We start from the raw sequence: 12,189 nt of genomic DNA on the forward strand, positions 1-12,189 counted from the left end.
GTGGATCGATTGGTTGGAGAACATATTGATCTTGTCTCAAAATTGGACAAATTGGAAGCCTGGTATGTTATTATTGATTTTTAATATGAATCATAATTACTTGAAAAGATTAATTATATTTGTTGCTACTGCTGATTTGTTAAGAGAAGTTGAATTTGGTGTATAAATCAATGCATGTGGGTTGATTTTTCTACCCTCCAGTATATGTTCATTCGTGATAAAAATCAACACTGAAGCTTATATGGAGTTTAAATCATCATCTTACTTACTCTTGATAAATTGAAAATCAACCCACATGGTCTTCGAACTAATTCTAATTTTAAAGCATTTTTGTTTTAATTGTTTTAACTAGTCTTTATCTGGTAAATCTATAAATAAACATGAACAATGGTTTGGTCTTCAGTCTCCTAAGTAGGTTTATGGTTTATCTCTAGTTATTTGAACTCCCCTTTAGTGTTTTATGTGATGAGTGAACTCCCCTTTCATGAGATTGTGTATAAAAAGGATCCACAATGAAGTCCATTTGATTTTTAATATAATATCAAAATTGTTGTTGCTGCTGATTCTTTATTTGATTCAATCATAGATTTGTTTTACAACTCTCTTTTATTAGAAAAGAGTTTGGCTGTGTGGATTAATTAGAGTTTGGCTGAATAGTTAATTTTAAATAGGACTGTGTGCATTATTAATTTCTCAATACTCTTTTTCATTCTATTTTGCAGATAATTCAATTTTCACCGTTTGAATTGCCCTTGTATTTTTTGTCGCTGATCGAAGTTTGTCCTTTCAGATTCAGGTTAGTTCGTATTTACAATCAATGTTTGATTGTTAGATTAGTATATTATTGGATTATAGCATTGTTAGATTAGTATATGATTGGATTATAGCATTGTTAGATTAGTATATTATTGGATTATAGCATTGTTATATTAGTATATTATTGGATTATAGCATTGTTAGATTAGTAGATTGTTGATGTTAGGTTAGTGCATAATTTGTATGTTAGGTTAGATAATATTGAATGCTAAGTTAGATTATTTGATGTTAGATTATTGGATTGGTAGATTAAGTTAGATTATTTGTATGTTAGATTATTGATGGATTGTTGTTTATTAGATTATTGCATGTTTGTATTATTAGATTAATAAATGATTTGTATGTTTGATTATTGATGTTAGGTTGTTGGATTATTAATTTGTATGTTAGGTTAGATGGAAATCCCAGACAAAACATGGATGACTATACTTTGTACCGATCCTAAATATAGTGAAGAGGTTGACAAATTCATAGAATTTGCTGAAAGGTCTACGGGTAGATCATCGATTGCATGTCCTTGTGTAAGGTGTGCAAATCGAGTATATGAGAATAAGAGTGTGGTTAGATCCCATCTGATTGTATTCGGAATAAGACAAAATTATGGTTTTTGGTATTTTCACGGTGAAAGGAGAATTGGACGTCAGAATGTAATGCTGTTATTTAGAATGTGGAGGAAGATGAAATTGAAGGCAAACCGATCAATGTACCACCAAATAACGAGACTAATATCATGGAAGACGAACGTGTTGAAGTTTGTGAGGATCATGTAATGGAAGATATTATTGATGAGGATCATCTAATGGAAGATATTATTGCTGATTTGTATCCTAATGTCAACAGTCATAATGAATATCCAAGTGAAAATGAGGATCTCGTTGATGATGCTAAGACGTTTTACAAATTGTTGGACGATTCGAAACTACCTTTGTATGAAGGTTCTCGCATTTCCAAAGCCTCAACTCTTCTTAAACTTCTTCACATAAAGAATGTAGGTTAGTGGACAAACACGTCATTTGATTTATTGTTGAGTTTATTGAAGGAGGAAATACTGCCAATTCATAATCAACTACTGAATTCGTATTATGAGTGCAAGAAATTCATTAAAGACATGGGCCTATCGTACGAAACAATTGACGCGTGTAAGAATGATTGCATGCTTTTTCGTAAAGAGGATAAGGATTTGCAGCAATGTAAAGTTTGTGGGCTTTCTAGGTGGAATGTCAATAAATCTAATGGTACAATTCGAATGAAGGTGAATGGTAAGTATATAACCAATAAGTCGCTGCACTATTTTCCATTAAAACTGAGGTTGCAAAGATTATACATGTGTTCCAAAACTGCTCCATGCATGACTTGGCATAAAGATAACAATCCGGAAGATGATGTGTTGAGGCATCCTACTAATTCAATGACATGGAAGATCTTTGATAATGATAGAAAAATTAAGTAAGTTAATTTTGAAACCAGCCATACATTACGATTTTTGAATATTTATTCTAAATAATCAAAAAGGGAGAAATTGATAGAAAAATTAAGTAAAGTTAATTTTTGAAACCGTCCAGAAAACTAAACCACTATTAACTCTTATGTGCAGGAACAGATCGACTCGTACAAACCGGCTGAAACTGCATAAACCGGCTGAAGAACATATAAAAACAATCCAGTTCCAGATGATCAAGTCATGATCAAGAGGAACCGGCCTCAACATTCTCAACAGACCGGATAGCAAAGAAAAGCTTACATCCCAGCCGGATTATACTATGAAAGAGTCAACCGGAAACTAAGAGTTACAAAGATGACGTACTGTGACGAAATAGACGTGTCTTGGAGAAATAAAAAAATATAAGATCCGGATCAGAAGCATGCGATAAAGACAATGATGAAATGCTGATCCGAAAATCCGACTCAGACAGCCGGAAGGTGCATGCCTGACACGTGTCCAAATCTGCAAACCGGTTACGTCATCTTTACCTGAGAGGTATCTGCATGCTTGCCAAGTGTTAGGAAGTTGAAACGTGCAAGCAACCTCTCTGAACCGGCGTGACCCTGAACGGACCAATCCCACGGTGAGAGAAGAAAGTGACCGTTGGAATGTTCTTCACTACAAAAGGAAGACGAAACGACCTCATTAATGACAGTGACGAAAAGGTTAAGAGAGAGAAATAAATCTCACGCGCGATCCAAAACTGCTGTGTCATTTACCAAAAGCTTTATTGTGTTGTATTAGTGTATTACATCAAGAGTGAGTTGGTGTAACCGCCGAGTAGTGAATTAGGCTCGACCGGCAGTGTAATTGTTGTAACTTTGAAAGTTAGTGGAGATTCTTCTCATAACCTGAGAAGAAGGGTGACGTAGGAGGGTTTGCTCCGAACATCCATAAAAAATCTTGTCTCGTGTTCTTTACTTATTCTTTTTTGCTTATTTGACTTTAAAACCTAAATATATTAACGAAACATAATTCTACTCCTCAAAAACCGGTCCACTCATATCCCTCAAACCGACTCCTCATAAATCTCATCCAAGTCGCGTGCGTTGCTTCATACTAAAATTGACATTTCCGCCCTTGAACCCAGTTCAAGAGTGTGACAGTTTGCGTAGTGCTGAGAAAGGTTTTAGTCTCTAACCGGACTATCACCAAATTGTGTTGTGTGTTGTAAGAGGCTACCCTTCCAGAACCGGCACACCCCGGTCCTCCAAGGGCGTCCCCGATCCAAATCTCATTAAATGCAACCAACCGCCCACGCTATAAAAGGGAGCCTCATCCTTCTTCATCAAAACACACTTCAGATATTCCTCTCTCTCTAAGTTCGAAACTTCAAGAACTTCATTTGATCTTCTCTTTTATTCTCGTCCAAAATGAATGTCGAACTGAGAAACACAATTATTATCGATTTCCGTGAAATGTTGAACGCCCGGTTTCTAGAAACCATTTTCGCACCGATCGTAGAATCGGGGCTACAAGGATTTCTTGAAGGTTCGGATACCATCCTTGAAGAGGAGGTGTTTGAATTTTTCAACAACGGGCATATTCTTGATGATGGTAGCATAAGGACCATCATTAACGGGAGATTTCTTCGGATCACCGAAGAACACTTTGCTCAGTTCTTCGACCTTCCAATCGAAAGATTTTCCGACTTCCCAATGCCATACTTTCCGGCTAAGGAAGACTATGCCTTCATCTTTTCCTGCTCCATCCATCCGGTCGATGACCACGGAGAAAAGGATGATCTTGTTTCTCAATACCATGTCTTTCATGACTTGGTTCAGCGGTCTATCATGGGCCGAATGTCTAACCAGAACTATAACCGGGAGCTTTCGACATCATGATAGCCATCATCCGTAAATCGCCCATAAACTGGGCTACCTATCTCTTCAACAACTTGAAAATCTCGTCTCTGCTCCAAGGGGAAGGATCGGCTTCGCTCCCCAAATCAGCCGATACTTGGAGGTTCATCGTCGCAACCTTGGGCCCGGTGTTCTTGTTGGACCGGCCAACACCATGACTATATCCATGCTGGACAGATGGATATCGAGGATTGAGGAACGGACAACCGACAACACGGTGGACAAGTGGGTTGACAGAATGATTGAGGGGGAGTGGCTCGATCTTCTTTAACTTTATGTATTTCCAGGTTATCTGGTCATTTTGTTGTAAGACCAGATAACCACTTAATCTCTTTCTGCTTCGGCCTTATTTATAAAATTTCATATTCTTAAAGTCTCCGGTTTTTCACATTAGTTTTCTTCCGGTTCTACTCTGAATAAACAAAAGACTTCATGTTAATCGAAGCTTTCGGTTTACAAAATCTGCGGTAAATTAAAATCTCAAACAATGCTTGAAAAAGTTCAAAATTTACCGCCCACGGTTTACCGCCCACAAAATTACCGCCCATAGTTACTCTCCGCAATTACCGCCTAAAGTTACTGCAGTAACTTTTGGAGGGAAATTTGGCGCCAAAACACAAATAACGTGACGGTTCAACTTTTAACCGCTCAAAACCGCTCCCTATATAAGACTAAAACAGCTCATTATTTGCAAAGGCTTTCTCTCTCTAAAATCTTAAACTTTCTCTTGACTTTCCGATCATCTTTGTTCTTCATCTCTTCTACTCATATTTTCTCCATGGATCTAGATAAAGCACTGTTTCAATACATGTTGCAGGTCGATTTCAACAATATCGATGAACACGCTGCGGAAGAACACAAGGTTGTGCTGCAATCGTTGAGAGATTATGGATTAGAAACGTATTTTTCTGGTCCGTTCATCGTGCATCCGACGGAAGTTGTAGAGTTCTTGACGACGACAACTCTAACGAAGAGGACGGTCTCCGCCATTGTGAACGGCAAGACGGTTAATGTAACAGAGGAAATTTTCTTAGAAGCACTCGGTTTGCCGAACATCGGGCTGGACTTCAAAACAAGCCTAACAGATGCAGAATCTAATGCGGTCCGGTTGGCCATATCAAGTGATGATAAAGACCTAGTAACTCACTCCAGCCGGAAGAACAAATTCAAGCCGGAGTTCAGATGGTTGATGAATATAATTTCCAGATCACTTCAGGGTAGAGGAGGCAACTTCGACAACCTGACCAAGCTGAAACTAAAGATGTTGATGGCAATTGTCCGTGGTGACAAGATTGATTGGGGAACCGTTCTGTTCGAACAGTTCTGCGAGATGGTGGTGAAGAAGGACGGTCGGGTCCAGGCTTACGCCATGCAAATAGGGAAGATTCTAAAGTTCCTTCTAGTTGAACTTGGTGAAGGTGAACCGCTCCCATCCGGTAATCTTCTAAACTCTGAGCAGATGAGCACGAAAACTGGTAAAGCGGCTAGGCCGAAGTCATCCAGAACCAAATCATCAAAAGGAACCAGCTCGTCTGCACCGGCTGGTGAAAGTTCAAAACAAGCCGATCCTAAGGGAAAGGCGGTTCAAGCCGAAGCCCCGCAGAAAAAGGGACGAAAGAAGAAGTCAGCAAAGAAAGGCACCCAGAAACCGGCAGACTCCGAGAAAATTTTATCCTCGGATCATTCACCCAAAAGAACCGCAGATATCTTTCAGCCCATTCCCATCAACACAGTTCATCTAAATCCAGCCGAATCCCCATCATTAAGGCAAACCGAACCCTCGGGGAGCCAGAAAACTCAGTCAAAGTCGAAGGAAATTCGACTAAAGAGGTTAGTATCCATTCCGAAAACTCCAAGTCCCCAAACAAAAACCTCGATGAAATAATGGCCGATGTGGGCTTGAGAACCTCAGAGGTCATAGTGGACGTAGTCCAAAATATTGTTCATGAAACAGAAGACGATGTGACAAGTCTTCTCAAGCCAATTGATCAGGTTGAAATAACCGGTCAGAGTGAAATCCATCCGGTCGAAGAAACGGACAAAACAGAAAACGTCATTCCTCCGGCTCAGGAGGGAAACATCGAAGTGAAAGAACCATCCGGTTCGGCTGGAGTTAAATCCGTTCCAACCGAAACAACGCTCCAATCGGCTCAAGACGGGCCAACAAATCCATCAATCACACCTGAAGGTCCAACTCAGGTTAACAAGGGAAAGGAAATTATGCGTGAGGACTCTCCGGTGCAAGGAGACAATGAAACCCAAACCGGTCCACAATCTGAAATCATACCAGAAGCCGAGGTGCCCATCTCAGCAAAAGAAGAGGAGGAAATGTTTCAGAAGTTCATCCAGTATATATGAACAAGGAAGCTGAAGAGCTGGTTTCCCCGTACCACTTATGGGTCAAGTTACGCTGTGAAACGAGGCTTTCAGACATGATCTCTGATCTTAGCGGTAACAAGCATTGGGAGGAACTGTTGGCTTTAGAAGAAGAGGCTCTCAAGGTAACCGGTACCGACGTAATACAAGCCGCATACTCCAAAACTATGGCGATACAAGAATACGCCAGGTTGCATGTAGTAGAAGATGCCATGAAGAAGGCAGAAGGGATAGAACTAACTCCAATGGAGTTAAGAATGCTTGAGCGGTTTCATACGGTGCAGAACAATCTCACACAAAGTGTTGACCGGCTCGAAGCAGAATGGAGAGATGTGTGCAAACATGTTTTAACGCATGCCGATCTTTTTCGAAGCAAACCCTTCTTTGTTACTAGAGAGTCCTCTAAGACAGCAGAAAACCGGAGTAGTGCTCCTCCATAGACTGATCAGGCTCAGGGACTTGAGCAAATGAAAGGGGCGGTTGTTGACACAATTATTTATTGTCTCCACAAGTATAGCATTGCTATAGATGAGAAAATTGCAACCGTTCAAACAAATCTGACCGAAATCGTCCGGGCATCAATTCATTCTGAGATTGAAGAAACAGTTCAAACATCAATCAAGTCGATGATCGCCGAATCTGTTCAAACCACAACCGCTCCTCTACTTGAAATGATGCGGGCTATGGCAGCTCAGATTGAGGAGTTGTCTAAACTGCAAGCTGAGAAGACTCAAGAACAGATTCGTGCTGATGCCGAAACAGCCAGGAGACTTCAAGAGGAAGACGAGGCTAGGGAACGGTCAAGAAAGGAAATCGAAGACAAAGATCATGAGTTGGCCAAGCAATACAATGATGAAGAAAAGGCCGCCCAAATGGAATCCATACCGGCACAAGCCTCTCACTCTATGAAAACAAGGAACAAGAACAAGTGTAAGGCGGTTGCGACATTGATGAATCGGGCGGAACGAAGCGACTTAGAAGAGCTTCATTCGGAAGAACAATTTGAATAACCTCTAGATGAAGAAGAAGAGGAAGATGCTACACGACTTAACCGACGAAAGAAGAAAGCAATTGAAACATCAACCGCATTTCCAAGTACTAGTCCGATCGTTGCCCAACCACCTCGCCCACCCAGACCAGTAAGCGGCGGCTTCGGGTTCAACAAGCGAACTCCCGGAATATCAAGTGTATTTGTCGGTTGGCACATTGACGCTGAAAGAAGAGATATGGAATGGAAGGCGAAAGAAGAGGAGGAAATGAGGCAGAAAGAGAAAGAAAACGAAAAGGGGGAATCATCCAATCCTTAACTCATCTTTTCTTTTATGAACATTTTACTTATACTACTTACTGGTTGTTTGTGTCAGAACTAAGTTTATCTCCTTAACCTCTCAAACTAATGACTTCACTACACATTTTATTTTGAAAAATCAACTTGTTTTGAAATTTTTCTTAGAAAAACATCAAAAAGGGAGAAATTGTTAAACACATTTTTCAAACCGGTCATACGTTATAAGTTTTGAATATTTATTCTAAATAATCAAAAAGGAATACATTGATAGAAAAATTAAGTAAGTTAATTTTGAAATCGGCCATACATTACGATTTTTGAATATTTATTCTAAATAATCAAAAAGGGAGAAATTGATAAAAAAAAAATTAAGTAAGTTAATTTTGAAACCGGCCATACATTACGATTTTTGAATATTTATTCTAAATAATCAAAAAGGGAGAAATTGATAGAAAAATTAAGTAAAGTTAATTTTTGAAACCGGCAAGAAAACTAAACCACTATTAACTCTTATGTGCAGGAACATATCGACTCGTATAAACCGGCTAGAACTGCATAAACCGGCTGAAGAACATATAAAAACAATCCAGTTCCAGATGATCAAGTCATGATCAAGAGGAACCGGCCTCAACATTCTCAACAGACCGGCTAGCAAAGAAAAGCTTACATCCCAGTCGGATTATACTATGAAAGAGTCAACCGGAAACTAAGAGTTACAAAGATGACGTATTGTGACGAAATAGACGTGTCTTGGAGAAATAGAAGAAGATAAGATCCGGATCAGAAGCATGCGATAAAGACAATGATGAAATGCTGATCCGAAAATCCGACTCAGACAGCCGGAAGGTGCATGCCTGACACGTGTCCAAATCTGCAAACCGGTTACGTCATCCTTACCTGAGAGGTATCTGCATGCTTGCCAAGTGTCAGGAAGTTGAAACGTGCAAGCAACCTCTTTGAACCGGCGTGACCCTGAACTGACCAATCCCACGGTGAGAGAAGAAAGTGATCGTTGGAATGCTCTTCACTATAAAAGGAAGACGAAGCGATCTCATTAATGACAGTGACGAAAAGGTTAAGAGAGAGAAAGAAATCTCACGCGCGATCCAAAACTATTGTGTCATTTACCGAAAGCTTTATTGTGTTGTATTAGTGTATTACATCAAGAGTGAGTTGGTGTAACCGGCGAGTAGCGAATTAGGCTCGACCGGCAGTGTAATTGTTGTAACTTTGAAAGTTAGTGGAGATCCTTCTCATAACTTAAGAAGAAGGGGTGACGTAGGAGGGTTTGCTCCGAACATCCATAAAAAATCTTGTCTCGTGTCCTTTACTTATTCTCTTGCTTATTTGACTCTAAAACCTAAATATATTAACCAAAACATAATTATACTCCTTAAAAACCGGTCCACTCATATCCCTCAAACCGACTCCTCATAAACCTCATCCAAGTCGCGTGCGTTGCTTCAAACTGAAATAGACATTTCCGCCCTTGAACCCGGTTCAAGAATCTGTGACAGTTTGCGTAGTGCTGAGAAAGGTTATAGTCTCTAACCGAACTATCACCAAATTGTGTTGTGTTTTGTAAGCGGCTACCCTTCCAGAACCGACACACCCCGGTCCTACAAGGGCGTCCCCGATCCAAACAAATAACTTGTACCCAAATTTCTCAACAGAATCTCAAAATGTGCGACTTGGTTTGGCAAGTGATTCAAATAAATGTTAATATGCCGAAGAATTAAAAATATGCAAAAAAAATCACAATTAGTTGCAAGGTTTTGAGACCATACTTCTAATGGAGTCTTGTCACCAAGTGTAGATGATGGTAGACGATTTATCAAATGTTGAGCATATGCCACATCCTCTGTCCAACATTTCTCGTCTAACCCAACATTAGACAACATACAAAGAACTTTCTCCACCAATGTCATGTTTATACTTTCACCATTCTGTTGTGGTATTTTTCTGACTATGAAGAGTCGAACTATGCCACAATTTTGGCATAACTTTTAGAATAGATCGTTTTTGTATTCGCCACTATTATCAGTTTGGAGAATTTTGAAAAATATTTCTGTTCTTTTCAACTTGAGTTTTCTATTTAAGGAAATCTCAAACACTTCACTTTGTTCTTCATAGTAACACCAATACTCTTCTATAAAAATCATTAACAAAATTAACAAAATAATTTCTACATCTAAGAGATGGGATCTTGACAAGTCCTCAAATATCTGAGTGCTCATAGTCTAAAATACCCTTGGTGTTATGGATAACATTGTCAAATTTTACTCGCCTTTATTTTTCCAGAACACAATGTTCACAAAAATCTAATTCATAAATGTTTGTACCTCTTAGCAATTTTTGCTTGACAAAAGTTTGCATAGATTTCTCACCAGGATGCCCCTAACGCATATGCCATAACTTTGTTGTCTTTGATTCCTTATTTTATTTTATATTCTCACATCTAGGCCTTTGAATCCAAAGCCCTAAAGAAATGAGATTCTTTTTCATATTTCGTATGTATCGAACATCTCTTACAATTCTTGTGGATCCATCATCATTTTTCATCTTGATTGAACTTATCTCTTTTAATTTACATGTATTATCACTTTTCATGTAAAATTCCACCATATAGTTCTTAAAAGTCAAATAACCACTCTCGAACTGGTATCATATGATAAGTGCAGACTGAGTTCAATATCCACGTGTCAGGATGTGATGTTATGTGTTACATCGCCAAAGAGAATTCTGAATTTACATCGCTTTTGATTTTTACAAAATTTGCATCTTTGGAAATTTTCTCTTTTTCTTCAACTTTGGGCAGGTATTCTTTCAATGTCTTTTTCTTACGACATAAAGCACATTCATCTTTGTCAACTCTATTTTTCGATCTTCCTCCTCTCCCTTTTAATTTTCTTTGTTAACGACCCCTTTCTATTAATGTTTCATATGATATAGCAATTCTTTTTTTCCTTTTGTCATGCTTTCTCAATTTTTGACAATATAAAACAAAATTTATAGTATCAATAGATATATTTCCTTTCCCATGAAATAATAATGTTTCTAAATGTTCAAATACATCAGGAATGGACGACAACCACATCAAAGTCAAATCTTCATCCTCAAATTTTACATTAAGATTTAAAAGATCTGCTACTAATTGATTAAACTTTGTGACGTGTTCATTTATGGTGGTACTTGACTGATAATCAAACCTATTCAAAAAAAATTTTTATATAAAGCTTATTTTGACCACTTTTTTTCTTTCTGAAATTTGACCTCCAATGTTTGCCATAATTTATGTGCAGAAATTTCCTTCTTGACGATATACTTCTGCTATCTAGACAAGCACGGTCGAATTGTTCCGCACACCAATCGATTCTTGATACTCTATTCTTTTTCTTCTATATCATCTAGTTTTTTTACCTAATAACAACATCTAGACCCTGTTGAAAAAGCAATCTAGAACCTCACTTTGCCACATGCCAAAATGCATAGTATCATCAAATATTTCCACCGTAAATTTCAAATTCGACATTGAGGACCTCGTTCAGGATAAAGAAGGAGTTTATTTTCTTTATGAAGACTCATTCGCCTTACCAAGAACAAATTTTCGGCTCTGATACCACTTGTTGTGGAAAATCGACTAGTGAAAGAAGAAACAAAAAGAGAGAACACATTAAGGATTTTGATAACAGAGTTTGTCAAATGTTGGCTACGTCTCCGAGCATTAAGACTATCCATTATTAAGGAATAAGAGAGAGGATGATTTCTTTTATAAATTAAGAAAGTATATACTAAAAAAACTTTTACCAAAATCATCAGATGATGTGAGATTATAATTGTGCCAAAACAATTGTAGATACCACTACCAGATACTGTTGTTGATTGGATGGGTTCGAAAATGGCTAAAGAATTCGCCAGAGAGTGGCAATCGTCCCAATTCAGATTCTATTTTTTTTTCAATTAAGACAACTCTCCCCATTTCTCTTCACTTTGTTATTTGTCATTAAAATAATAAGTTATCAAAATTAATAGACAATTTTTTTTTCTTTTTAAATTTAATTCTATAATAAACACTCTTTTATTAAAAGAAAATTTAAAAATCTGGTAAACCGGTCGGAACAAAATTCGTTCAAAAAATCGTGTTAATAACCTAAACGATTTTCAAAACCATGATATATACAACAATTCTTTGATGTTCTCTTCTCAGTTTCCTATTCAAGTCTATTGTAATTTCCCAATAATTTCATTCTCTTAAAACATTTTTAGGTAAAAAATAAAATCATTCGATAATATTTGCAAACGGTAATGCTTAATTAAGTAAACACATTTTTTTAAAGAGATATTATAAGATAAACACAAATTAA

This window comes from Impatiens glandulifera, chromosome 5 (assembly GCF_907164915.1).
Source record: "Impatiens glandulifera chromosome 5, dImpGla2.1, whole genome shotgun sequence".
Classification (NCBI taxonomy): domain Eukaryota; kingdom Viridiplantae; phylum Streptophyta; class Magnoliopsida; order Ericales; family Balsaminaceae; genus Impatiens; species Impatiens glandulifera.